Consider the following 15,114-nt stretch of genomic DNA (forward strand, 5'->3'; position numbering starts at 1 on the left):
CGCGTGTCACGAGGCAGATATGTCCAAAGAAGTGACGCGGGGAATATCTACTATCTGTCAGCAGAGCAGGCTTTTCCCGGTATTAAGCGGCCGGAATGCTCGGACGCGGTGCCGAGAATCAGCGGGATGAAAATATCACTCTTTATAATGGAGGCTAATCAGATTTCGGCCTCTGTTTGCCTTCTGGCTAAAAGAGGACAATAGGGTTGTAACCAATACACTCTTAGTGCACTGCAGTCCTGACCCCGACACAAAGAGGCCTTCAATTTTCTTTCAAGATGTCAACAGTAGAGGAATAAACACACAAATGTAATTCTAGCGACATTCGAAAGCTGGAATGCCAAAAAAGATTAGCATGCGTGTGTTGCGTTCAATTCCAAATAGCCTTCACATATTGATTTGCAAATCATTTTAGCCCTTTTTTGTAAAAATTTATACATTTTTTAATCATCGCATTTAATTTTTTTTTGCAACAGTACAAAAGAACCGACAAAAAGTGCGACCAAAGGTGTCCTAATTAAACAATTTTAACATGAACTAATCATTTATGTAAAAAAAATCTATTTGAATTACTGGACTTCTATTTCTTTTAATTTGTCCAGCAGATGGAGCTATTTTACCCCTTCAAAGCATGCAGCAAAAATAAAAACCTAAAACGGGTAATAATTAAAACTTAGTATGTATATTCTAAACTATTTATGCAGAAGTAGCTTATATTGACTCATTTAAAGAAGGAAACAAGGCATAAAAACATCAATGTTGCTATCAATCATTGACCCATCGTGTGGCCTATTAAAAATAATACGAAACAAACACACCTTAAAATTAATACCATTTAATTAAAATTATTATATTTATTACTTTTAATCATTTTAAATAATTTCTGTTTGTTGTGTTTATCAGTGCAGTTTATGTTTATTCTATATGTTAGTCCATGCAGAAGTAGCTTTAAAAAAACGGACTCCTTTAAAGTAGGAAAAAGGCATAAACAAATCATTGTTGCTACCAATCATTGACCCATCTCGTGGCCTAATAATATTAATAATAATAACGAAATAATAATAATAAACTAATATACCATGCAAATATTTTAATATAATTCAAAATTTAAAAAAATGTATTTAATACTTTTAATAATTAAAATTATTTCTGTTTGTTATGTTTAAGAGTGCAGTAAACAGTAAACAAACACACCTTACAATTAATACAATTTAATTAAAATTATTACTTTTAATCATTTTAAATAATTTCTGTTTGTTGTGTTTATCAGTGCAGTTTATGTTTATTCTATATGTTAGTCCATGCAGAAGTAGCTTTAAAAAAACGGACTCCTTTAAGGCATAAACAAATCATTGTTGCTACCAATCATTGACCCATCTCGTGGCCTAATAATAATAATAATAATAATAATAACAAACTAATATACCATGCTTTTTTTTTTAATATAGTTCAAAATTTAAAATGATTTATTTAATACTTTTAATTATTTGAAATAATTTCTGTTTGTAGGAAAAAGGCATAAAAAAAAATCAGTGTTAATACCAATCATTGACCCATCTCGTGGCCTAATAATAATAATAATAATAATAATAATAACAATAACAACAATAATAATAATAATAATAAACTAATATACCATGCAATTATTTTAATATAATTCACAATTTTAAAACATTTATTTAATAATTTTAATAATTTGAAATAATTTCTGTTTGTTATGTTTAAGAGTGCAGTTACAGTATAAAACAAAAACATTAGGTAGCTGAACATTTTTGGATTAAGAAATTAGTGAATTTTGACTTCAAAAAACAGCATGAAAATCAATGTCGCTGACAATCAGTACACCCGTCTTGTAGCCGAATAATAATTATTATTATTATTAAATAAAAAATACACGGCAATTAATACAATATGATTTAATAACTTCAATGTTTTTTTTGTTTGTTGTGTTGGTCAGTGGAGTTACTAGAGTTAAAAGACAGAACTATCATGAATATTTGACATCCATATTTCAGGCAAAAGTAGCTTTAAAGACTAAAAGAAAAAACAAAGAGATACTACGGAATCTTTTTGGAAGTGGACATTTTTGGTCTAAAGTAAATATATATATTTTTAAGACCCTTTGGGGTACAAGCATGATTTGATCCTCTGTGAGGTTGAAGACGAAAGATCGCTGCACGACGGGTCCAACGCTTTCCTTGTATCTGTAATTATTTCAGCGCAAATAACAAAGACGGGGCTGTTTGCATGTGCTGCTGTGCAAACAAAGACTGGTTGGAGAGAGCCTCTTGAGGCTATTAACCCATTACCAGCTTTATTACAAAAATGACCTGACACAATGTTTTTATTTTTTAAAAACAAACAGGTAAAAGGGCAGTGAACATGCAATTATTGTTGCATATTCCTGAGGTCATGCCTAATAATGTTTTCTTTTGCTGGGTGACACAAATGGACTCTCAATGAGAAAGTGGAGGCGAAAACCCTCAGGCGCTACACAGCAAAAACAGAAAGCACCACTTTTACACTTAAACCATTAGCTTACTGATGACAGAGTCGGACCTCAACATTTTGTCGAGGTGCTTGACAAATGTCATCACCTAAACGCGAGTCAAAGATCCTCTATACAGGACTCACGCTCTGTGCTGTTTTGCACAATCTGTTGCAAGGGTAGGGAACTTAAGGCTCTCGAGCTAGATGTGGCTCTTTTGATGACGGCATCTGGCTTTCAGATAAACCTTAGCTGACATTGCTTAACACAATAAGTGATTAATAATTCCGCTGGTAATCACAGTTTTGATTGATTGATTGATTGATTTAAACTTTTATTAGTAGATTGCACAGTACAGTACATATTCTGTACTAAATGGTAACACCCGAAAAAAGTTTCCAACTTGTTTAAATCAATTCATGGTATGTGTTAAAGTGTTAAAAAACAACATTGAAAATATAAAACATTCTCATGCATTTTAATCCATCCATCTGTTTTCTACCCCACCAGTTCAAGAAGTCCCATTAAGAAGTATTTTATTTACCGTATTTCCTTGAATTGCCGCCAGGGCGCTGATTCATTTAAAACCTCTTCTCACTCCGGCGCTTAGCAAAGGCTTGGGGTAAATTTAGGCCTGTGCTTAAAAATTTGAGCGTGATGTAAGGATACCATCATGAAAAGCACATTTAATAAAAAAAAAAAACGTTATTATGGTCTTACCTTTACTTATAAATGAAGTCCATGTGCAGCTCCTTCTGATCAAAAGCATCGATAACTTGTTTATAGAAGTCTTCCTTATCTTTCCTCAGTTTTAAAAGTCTCTCTGTCTAGATGGAGATCTGCTTTGATTAGAAGTCCAGTTTAGAAAACTGCTTTATTTTAGATATGTAATCCTCCATGTTAAAAGTGCAAGCGAGAGGAAAAAATAAACACACGCTGCTCGCTCTTGCTGTTTGTTGTCACTTCTTCTGCAGCCGAGTAGTCGCAAGAAGGATCATTAGCGCCCTCTACCACCAGGAGGCGGGAGTCATTTAATGACTCATATTTGACACACGCAGCTACGGTATATTAATAAAACATAGCTGTTTACTGTTCTTTTTAGCATATTCAATAGTTTGGACCTTAAATCCTACTGAGTAGCTCTTAAACTTCTTCCCTTAATGCAATTTCAAATGATTGAAATCAGCCTCCTCCATTTTGAAAATGATGACAGGTGAAGTGTCACTCGTGACGTGACGAGTTTGACCCGACGGAAATTCTAAGCATATGCTAATTATTTTGCGAAACAAGTTTGACCCGGCGGAAATTCTAGACATGCGCTAATAAAAATAATATTTTGCGAAACGAGTTTGAGCCGGCGTTAATCCTGAGCCGGCGGTAATGCTAAGCGTGCGCTAATTATTTTTGCGAAATGAGTTTGACCCGGCAGTAATTCTAGGCAGGCGCATACTATATACCCGGCGGCAATTCAAGGAAATACGGTAATATTGGTTAGCTTGAGAATAACAATCTTATTAAAAAGAATAAGATACTTATCATACTCTAAAAATGTTGGTCTTGCTTAAAAATGCATGCATTTAGTTGTATTCAGAGTTAAAAAAATATGATATGGCTCTCACAGAAATACATTTTGAAATATTTGGCTTTCATGGCTCTCTCAGCCAAAAAGGTTCCTGACCCCTGATCTATTGCATAAACGCCTATGCAAAGATCATGTATATGACAGGAACACTCTTTGTAAATATCTACCAGACAGATGTTTTTGGAATCAGCAGCCACATGGCGTGGTGGCTTTGGCTGGAATACGTCTTAAGCCCGAGGGCCGACTTTAAGATCTGTGGCACGCTGAGCCGCAAAGTGTTAAATGAGTCCGTCCGCGTGATGGATCCCCTTCAGTCCATCTCATCCCACCATCTTTTTTCTTTTTTTTTCACTTCACTCGCATTAGCCCGTGTGACCGGATTACTGACCCATCATCTCTACCATCCCAATTACTTTTAAGAGTTTCGGACGAACAAATTTGCGCTTTCATGTGCCGTGTTAGTGGATGAGTCGCCGCTCCGGGCCCGTGGAAGGAGAGCTTTTTAATGAGCGGAGGTGAGGTTAATTGCTTCCCTGCGAAATGAAGTCCATTTCAGAAAGTTGCCCTGGATGCCTTTAATAACAAACACTTGAGTACAGTTTTACCTTCTTCCTAGAAGAGGACGTTTTTGTGTTTTTTTTTACCACTGACAAAATCCTTCACTTGCCATAAGGCAGTGGTTCGCAACCTTTTTTAAGTGATGTACCCCCTGTGAACCTTTTTTTTAATTCAAGTACCCCCTAATCAGAGCAAATCATTTTTGGTTGAAAAAAAGAGATAAAGAAGTAAAATACAGCACTATGTCAACAGTTTCTGATTTATTAAATTGTATAACAGTGCCAAATATTGCTCATTTGTAGTGGTCTTTCTTGAGCTATTTGGAAAAAAAAAAAAAAGACATAAAAATACCTAAAAACTTGTTGAAAAATAAACAAGTGATTCAATCATAAATAAAGATTTCTACACATAGAAGTAATCATCAACTTAAAGTGCCCTCTTTGGGGATTGTAATAGAGATCCATCTGCATTCATGAACTTGATTCGAAACATCATTTCACAAAAAAAGAAATCTTTAAAGGCCTACTGAAATGAGATTTTCTTATTTAAACGGGGATAGCAGGTCCATTCTATGTGTCAAACTTGATCATTCGCGATATTGCCATATTTTTGCTGAAAGGATTTAGTAGAGAACATCGACGATAAAGTTCGCAACTTTTGGTGCTGATAAAAAAGCCTTGCCTTTACCGGAAGTCGCAGACGATGACGTCACAAGGGTGAGGGCTCCTCACGTCCTCACATTGTTTTTAATGGGAGCCTTGAGCAGCAAGAGCTAATCGGACCGAGAAAACGACAATTTTCCCATTAATTTGAGCGAGGATGAAAGATTCGTGGATGATGATATTGATTGCGAAGGACTACAAAAATAAAATTAAATAAAATAAAGTAAAAAAAAAAAAAGGCGATTTTTTTTAGACACATTTACTAGGATAATTCTGGGAAATCCCTTATCTTTCTATTGTGTTGCTAGTGTTTTAGTGATATTAAATAGTACCTGATAGTCGGAGGGGTGTGTCCACGGGTGTCGTGAGGCCAGTGTCTGAGGGAAGTCGACGGCAGACACAAGGACGGCGCAAACTCCACAGATCTCCGGTAAGAGGCGACTTTTTAACACAATTTTCTCACCGAAACCTGCCGGTTGACAAGTGGTCGGGAACCCTGTTCGCTTGACCGCTCTGATCCATAGTAAAGCTTCACCTCCGGGAATTTTAAACAAGGAATCAGCGTGTGTTTGTGTGGCTAAAGGCTAAAGCTTCCCAACTCCATCTTTCTACTTTGACTTCTCCATTATTAATTGAACAAATTGCAAAAGATTCAGCAACACAGATGTCCAGAATACCGTGTAATTATGCGATAAAAAGAGACGACTTTAAGCCTCAAATAGTGCTGCGCTAATATTTCCGGACAGTCCGTGACGTCACGCGCACGCGTCATCATTCCACGACATTTTCAACAAGAAACTCTGCGGGAAATTTAAAATTGCAATTTAGTAAACTAAACCGGCCGTATTGGCATGTGTTGCAATGTTAATATTTCATCATTGATATATAAACTATCAGACTGCGTGGTCGGTTGTAGTGGGTTTCAGTAGGCCTTTAATATCAATATTTATGGAACATGTCCACAAAAAATCTAGCTGTCAACACTGAATATTGCATTGTTGCATTTCTTTTCACAGTTTATGAACTTGAATTCATATTTTGTTGAAGTATTATTCAATAAATATATTTATAAAGGATTTTTCAATTGGTGCTATTTTTAGAATATTAAAAAAAAAAATCTCACGTACCCCTTGGCCTACCTTCAAGTACACCCAGGGGTACGCGTACCACCTATTTGAGAACCACTGCCATAAGGAACTACATGATGCGACGCTGACTGACCAACACAAAGGCGTGGAATTCAGTGTGGCGTTAAGGTAAGGCGGAAAGAGGAGACCCGAATGGCCCCTACGCTGTAATTACACGTTGTCGCCGCAGCGCAGCGGCCCGACCCCTGTCACCGCTAATTCAATCCATCTTCATTTCCACCAGCGACGCCCCACCTATTGATGGATAGTTATCATTAGCAAGTGACAAAGCACTTAAACAACTCAGACCACGTGCTGAAAATGTGTGTCTGTGTGTGTGTGTGTGTGTGTGTGTGTGTGTGTGTGTGTGTGTGTTGCGTTAAAGCACAACATGCTCGCTAATGCACACAATACCTCCCCCGTCCCAAAAAATTAATGGCTAAAAAGTCTCCATATGACAGGAGTGCTCTGCTGTTTTTGATCAATCAATCAATCAATGTTTATTTATATAGCCCCAAATCACAAATGTCTCAAAGGACTGCAAAAATCATTACGACTACAACATCCTCGGAAGAACCCACAAAAGGGCAAGGAAAACTCACACCCAGTGGGCAGGGAGAATTCACATTCAGTGGGACGCCAGTGACAATGCTGACTATGAGAAACCTTGGAGAGGACCTCAGATGTGGGCAACCCCCCCCCCTCTAGGGGGGGGGTTGCCCACACGGTTGATGATTTACTGGTGTCGGGACACCGATACCAATATTTTGCTACCGGTACCAAAATGTATTTCGATACTTTTCGGTACTTTTCTAATAAAGGGGATGACGAAAAATTGCATTATTAACTTTATTTTAACAAAAAAAATCTTACGGTACATTAAACACATGGTTTTTATTGCAAGTTTGTCCTTAAATAAAATAGTGAACATACAAGACAACTTGTCTTTTATTCGTAAGTAAACAAACAAAGGCTCTTAATTTAGTCTGCTGACAGAAGCAGTAATATATTGTGTCATTTATCATTCTATTATTTTGTCGAGTTTATAAAGGACAACTGGTAGAAAATGAATTTTCAATCTACTTGTTCATTTACTGTTAATATCTGCTAATTTCCTCTTTTAACATGTTCTATCTACACTTCTGTTAAAATGTAATAATCACTTATTCTTCTGTTGTTTGCATGCTTTACATTAGTTTTGGATGATACCACTAATTTGGGTATCAATCCGATACCAAGTACTGTATGTACATCATCATACATTGGACATATTCAAAGTCTTCATGTGTCCAGGGACATATTTCCTGAGTTTATAAACATGTATATATATATACATATATATACATACATACATATATATATATATATATATATATATATATATATATATATATATATATATATATATATATACATACATATTATATATACATACATACACACACACATATATATATATATATATATACATATACATATATATATATATATATATATATACATACACATATATATATATACATATATATATATACATACATACATATATATATATACATACATATACATACATATACATATATATATATACATACATATACATATATATATATATATATACATATATATATATACACATATACATATATATATATATATATACATATATATATATACATATACATATATATATATATATATATACATACATAGATATATATATAATGATTTTCAAACAGTTCCCATCTAAACCTCTGCCCTGTTTTTAATGAATACTTGGGCCTACTATGCCAGTGTTTTACTGTTTGTCATTATGGTGGTACTTGGAGAGCTAAATGTTTTTTGAGGTGGTATTTGGTGAAGAAAGTTTGAGAACCACTGTTCTAATGCAACAAAAAAAAGATGCTCCATATCAGGAGCATCAAACTAATTTTTGTCGTGGGCCACATCACAGTTACAAAAGCAGCCCAAAAAGGCTGCGTCACGATATCATCAAACAGTTGCTCCTTCATTTGATTATCATCATTCTTTTCCAACAAACTGATGAAAAGCCTGCTTTGGAATCAGTTAAGTTAGATAGTTAAGTTCAGCTTAAATTGAAAAGGGGTTCAATGACCAAAAAAAGCTTGTCAAGCTTGTTGCAAATAATAATATAAAGTTAAGAACTAAAGTTGCCTGCAGTGTGTTTTCTGTCAGATTTGAAATACATGTATCCATAAAGATGAAATACCTTGTTGACACACACAGGCCACATAAAATGACACCAGTGCTTTATATGACCTGCTTGCTGTTTTCTAAGAATCCACAGCAAAAACCCCAACTTTTGAACCGAGTCGTTCCGACGTCATTCATGGGCTGGGGCGGTCAGATAGCTAATATGTTGATTTCCATACAGACGATGTCCACGTGTTCACATGCCCCTATTTGGCTCGGTGTGACCCCGGCACATAGAGAGGCAACAACCACCCTTTTATAGAACCCCGCTCAGACTGCAGACACACACACACACTAAAGCAAAACATACACACTTACAGCCAAACACGAAACCACAAACGGCCAACTGAGGCAGCTCCTCTATATTTTTAGTCTATATATTCAGTCGGCTGTATATCTTAATTATGCGCTGTGCTTCTTCTGCTCGAAATGAGGCTTTTGCTGTCTTTACCAGGCTTTGGGCATTATTACACGTCTCCCAAAAAAAACAAGAGATTTGTGATTTCGCCGCACCAAACTTGCAGAAATGATCCAAAACGAAGCCTGGCAGGCTGGCTGTGATGGATTAAGACCCCACAAATGGCCCTGAAGACTCACTGTGTGATTATCTCCTCCCTTTTTCCTCTCGGGTCGCAGCTTTTAGGGGTCACTAACAATTCATTCTACCCATCACTCACTCACACACACACACGCACAGGTTCAGGTTGTGCCGTTTCAATCGCATCTGGAGCTCTCCATCGATGAAACTCAGTGACCCAGCAAAGACCCACATGGCGACCACCTCGCCCGGCCCGCCTCTCTCTCTCTCTTTGAATGATATCATGATCGCGGGCCGCGAGGTGGTGCTGCAGGGGTGTGAAGCGCTACTTTAGATGCTAACGCCGATAGAAAAACTGGCAGGGATTGTTTCTCCCCCAGATGGCTCTAAAGGCTTTTCAGACATCTCCAGTTATACACACCTCATCTAAGACTCCATTTTTTTGTGTCGATTTAGCAGGGGGAGAGCAGCGAGAGGTCAGGTGACACGGCCTGCTTGGTATAACGAATGACTTTGCTATGAAAATGTGATTTTCAGTCATGTATATTCCATCTGCTATATTGTACAGCAGTGGTTCTCAACCTTTTTTCAGTGATGTACCCCCCCATGAAAATTTTTTTTAATTCAAGTACCCCCTACTCAGAGCAAAGCATTTTTGGTTGAAAAAAGAGATAAAGAAGTAAAATACAGCACTATGTCATCGGTTTCTGATTTATGAAATTGTATAACAGTGCAAAATATTGCTCATTTGTAGTGGTCTTTCTTGGACTTTTTGGAAAAAAAGATATAAAAATAACTAAAAACGTGTTGAAAAATAAACAAGTGATTCAATTATAAATAAAGATTTCTACACATAGAAGTAATCATCAACTTAAAGAGCCCTCTTTGGGGATTGTAATAGAGATCCCTCTGGATTCATGAACTTAATTATAAACATTCCTTCACAAAAAAATTATTATTTAACATTAATATTTATGGAACATGTCCACCTAGTGTGTGAATGTGAGTGTGAATGTTGTCTGTCTATCTGTGTTGGCCCTGCGATGAGGTGGCGACTTGTCCAGGGTGTACCCCGCCTTCCGCCCGATTGTAGCTGAGATAGGCGCCAGCGCCCTTCGCGACCCCGAAAGGGAATAAGCGGTAGAAAATGGATGGATGGATGGATGGAACATGTCCACAAAAAAATCTAGCTGTCAACACTAAATATTGCATTGTTGCATTTCTTTTCACAGTTTATGAACTTACATTCATATTTTGTTGAAGTATTATTCAATAAATATATTTATAGAGGATTTTTGAATTGTTGCTATTTTTAGAATATTTCCAAAAAATCTCACGTACCCCTTGGCATACCTTCAAGTACCTCCAGGGGTATGCCTATCCCCATTTGAGAACCACTGTTGTAAAGTATTGTATTTTGATTGACGTGTTTACAATAGTGACCTAGCGAGAATAAGAATGTAGAACACAAAGACTACGTTTACACTGCAGGCCAAAGTTGCCCGAATCACATTTTTTTTCCAGCTGACTGTTAACACTGCAAGTAAAATGTGATCTTTATCAGACTCCGGTGTAAACGCGTACAGGCCACAATGTGGCCTCGACGTCACTTGCATGCGCAGTTGAAATAGGGGAAAACTAAAGAAAGTTGACCGTATTCCGTAAATGAACAAATACTACTAAATAAAAAATAAAATAAAAGTCACCCCAACTTAAAAATCTATATACTTTTTCAAGTGAGAATTAATTAAAGTAATATAATATACAAATGGAGGGCAGCACGGTGAAACAGGGGATAGTGCGTCTGCCTCACAATACGAAGGTCCTGCAGTCCTGGGTTCAAATCCAGGCTCGGGATCTTTCTGTGTGGAGTTTGCATGTTCTTCCCGTGAATGCGTGGGTTCCCTCCGGGTACTCCGGCTTCCTCCCACCTCCAAAGACATGCACCTGGGGATAGGTTGATTGGCAACACTAAATTGGCCCTAGTGTGTGAATGTGAGTGTGAATGTTGTCTGTCTATCTGTGTTGGCCCTTTGATGAGGTGGCGACTTGTTCAGGGTGTACCCCGCCTACCGCCCGAATGCAGCTGACATAGGCTCCAGTGACCCCCCACGACCCTGAAAGGGACAAGCGGTAGAAAAAGGATGGATGGAATATATAAATAGATGTATATACTGTATTTTTTAAACTATAAATCCTTTCATTTTCTCAAAAATCGACAGTGCGCCTTATAACCCGATGCACCTAATGTACGGAATAATTCTGGTTGTGCTTACCGACCTCGACGCCATTTTATTTGGTGAATGGTGTAATGATAAGTGTGACCAGTAGATGGTAGTCAAACATAAGAGATACATGTAGACTGCAATAGGACGCTTGTAAACAAAACCAAAACTTTAAATGTTCCATTGAAAATAAAGAACATTACACACGGCGCTCAAAAATCTGTCAATATGTTTTAGTATGACATTGAAACCGCAACGCTTGATGGATTGTCGGCCCATAACGGCTACTGTTGTCAGAGATAAAATTATTACTATGGTGTGTCTATAAGGACCGCAAAATAGCACCCATTAGCAGACATATTATCTGGTGTTTTATCCCACAATATTATGCAAAACCAAGTTTTCTTACCTTCTGGTACCTGCTGATGTGTATTTGAGATCTGTATAAGTCCTGAAAATTTGTGTACATACACCACTGTAGTCTGTGGCGATTACGTAGTTGATAAGCTTCTTATTTTTCACTATCTTCTTGATGTTGGGCATTCACCCTCTGCTGTTGCCATTTCTAATATAAAGTAGTGTAAAGTTCTAGCTATGATAGCGTTAAAACCTACCAGTGTAGTGGGTTTACATAATTCACCCACGGAACTTTAGTTATTAGAGAGCTCCGGTCCGACAATTTTTTCACGGGACACATTTACGCCGTTGTTGTTGCACTAGTGAGCCACGGATGAGGAGATGCTGCTCCATTATTGATTTAAGTAAAGTCTGAAGCTCCATCTTTTGACACTTCTTCCACTCCCGTCCTTGCACGCTACACCGCTACAATTAAGATGACGGGGAGAAGACGCTGCCGAAGGTGAGCCACATAAATAAGACCGCCCACAAAACGGCGCATCCTGAAGCAACTGTCAGAAAGCAATTTGATGATCTCTAAAACATAATCCATGCAACATTTTGACCAAAGAGCCACCATTATACATTATATAGACCACATGGAAGTGTTTTAAATTTAGGAGAAAAAAAAATCATAAAATGACCCCTTATTATCCGGTGCGCCTTTTGTATGAAAATAGACCTGAATAAAACCGCTCATCAGCAGTGCGCCTTATAATCAGGTGCGCCCCAAGATCCAGAAAATACGGTAGTCTTATATATTTCGGAGGAACAAGTGAAGTTAAGTGAATTATATTTATATAGCGCTTTTCTCAAGTGACTCAAAGCGCCTTACATAGTGACACCCAATATCTAAGTTACATTTAAACCAGTGTGGGGGGCACTGGGAGCAGGTGGGTAAAGTGTCTTGCCCAAGGACACAACGGCAGTAACTAGGATGGCACAAGCGGGAATCGAACCTGCAACCCTCAAGTTGCTGACACGGCCACTCTACCAACCGAGTATACTTAACTTTTAAGCAAATACGCCAGAGCGTCATTTCCTGTCGTTCAACAATCGATATTTCTTTGGAATCAAAATATATATTCATATATTACATATAGCCTATTATTTGCACACTACTGACTAGTGATGCACCGAAAAAAGACTTTGGTCACCGAAACTGGATGTTTTGATGACGTATCCGCTTCCGCTGGCGGCCTGCATCCCTCCCTGTGCCCACGAATGATGTAACTCGCCTAAAGATGATGAAAATGTCGCATTGCGGGTCGCATTGCCTTTTAGACTGAAGTCACACATGAAAAGGTGAGATTCCGATCGGATTTGGACTACCCCCTGATGTGGCCCGAATCTGATGCAAAAAGATATATCTGTATTTCACCTGACCGCTTTTATGTTAGCTACCTCTCTTTGTTTATAATGTATATTTTTTGCTGGATTTACTCTCTATTTATGCTGCTCTTTTTTTGCTGCAGCTGTTACATATACTACAATATTGTACATGGTCATTGGGATTTGTTATATATTGTATATATATAAAATATAGTATAATAATTGTCAGGCTTGCCTCTGACAGTTTGACTATGTTTTAGTTTTTTCCTCTGCATTTGTCTTTGTTTCTTCTGTGTGTGTGTGTAGTGTTTCCTGTCAGCGCTCTTATTTTGTTGGTTTCCTGTCTTTCTCCCTGAGTGCTGTGTTCCCTCTCAGCTGCGGCTAATTGGCACCTAGCCACACCTGGTGTCAATCAGTCCACTCCTATTTACTTTATTTATTTATTTAATCCATTATTTACTTTTTACTTTAAATTGATCTCAACTCTGTACACTGCTGCTGGAATTTTAATTTGCCTGAAGGAACAAAGTAGTATTTATCTATCTATCTATTTAGACCTGTCTTCCCATCCAGTCACTGCTGGATTATTGTATAGCATGTCGCTTCTGTATTGTGGCTCCTGACGTGTCGTTGCAGCATAGCGGTAAGCTACATTTGGTCGCTTTGTGTAGCTTACTGCTTTTTGTTCCCTGCTTCCAGTTTTTTTTTGTTCATAGCCTAGTTTGTTATCCGCCCACGTGCATGCTTTTTGTTTGTACCCTTTGTTTGGTTTTGTTCTAGTATTTTATATTAAAACTTTGTTTCCTTATTCAATGCCTGCCTCCGTCTCTGCATCTTGGGGTTCGTCACCAACTAAATGTGACAATAATATGTGAGTATATATTACATACTGTATTTATAATATGTAAATATTACATATACCGGTATGTTATATTTTATATTGCTACTATGGTACATTTGTTGTGTATTTTATACCTGCATTATCCTTTACATACTTTGTAACTGAGCTACTGTGTGGAATAATCTCTCTTGTGGATCAATAAAGTTTGTCTAAGTCTAAGATCAGATTTGAGATACTTTGCAGTGTTTAAACCGGCAAAAAAAATCAGACAAGTCTCACTTGAGGGCAAAAAAATTCAGATTTGGTGTGCAGTGTAATCAGGCCCATAAAGAATTGTACGGGGAAAAAGCAGTATTCGAGAAGAGTTACAAACAAAAACAATACAACAGTGTAGTGTTCCACCAATCGTGTTTGGACAGTGGCACGCATGCTCAAGCCCCAAACTACCATCTTCAAGCCTTTACACGACATTTATAGCACCAACAAATTAAAGAAACTACTTTTGCTGAGTATGTCAAATATGTCTTGTAAACTCTCATTTATAAGTGTCCTGGAACACTGTAACAACTAGCGATGCATCATAAATATTGGATGGTTATGACGACAATCCGTTAAAACTAAATAATAGCTCAGACAAAACATATATTTTTACAGGCGCCAATGAGGCGAGATTGCCCAACTGTGCTTTGGGTAGGTTAGGATGAGCAAATCAAGCGCACCTTTTCCCCTACTTTATAGGAGGTCGTGAACTTCCCCTGAGTGCAGTGTAAACAAACATGGCTTTGATCGTGTGGGACTTCTTCCCTGTTAATTTGGTTGCTATTTGCACCGAATGTTCTGCAAACATTCCTCAAGGAGGGAAACAAAAGATCCGGCTTCGACACATCAAACCGTATCAGCCGTGAAAAAAATATATTATGCAACGCAAAAAAAAAAAAAAAAATCTAAATTGTATGCTATTTGCATTTTGACGGACGATAATGTTGCAAAAACAATCCCAGGTCCCTCAGAAAGTGACTGGAAATGCAGAGTTTTCCAGACGGTGACAGTACTGTACCATACACTCAAAAACCAAATCACAAAGTGTATTTTTGAATACTTCTTATGTGGGAAGTTGCATTATAATGTACATGTAGATGGAGAACAGTTAG

At 37.4% G+C, this 15,114-nt stretch overlaps 1 protein-coding gene across 19 annotated transcripts in view; it reads right to left on the reverse strand.

The window, feature by feature from the left end:
* The window catches only part of tcf7l2 (transcription factor 7 like 2), a 248,815-nt gene that overhangs the window by 87,198 nt on the left and 146,503 nt on the right, over positions 1-15,114 (reverse strand). The gene's annotated exons all lie outside the window — the stretch shown is intronic.

Source organism: Nerophis ophidion, linkage group LG08, assembly GCF_033978795.1.
Source record: "Nerophis ophidion isolate RoL-2023_Sa linkage group LG08, RoL_Noph_v1.0, whole genome shotgun sequence".
In the NCBI taxonomy this organism is placed as follows: Eukaryota; Metazoa; Chordata; class Actinopteri; order Syngnathiformes; family Syngnathidae; genus Nerophis; species Nerophis ophidion.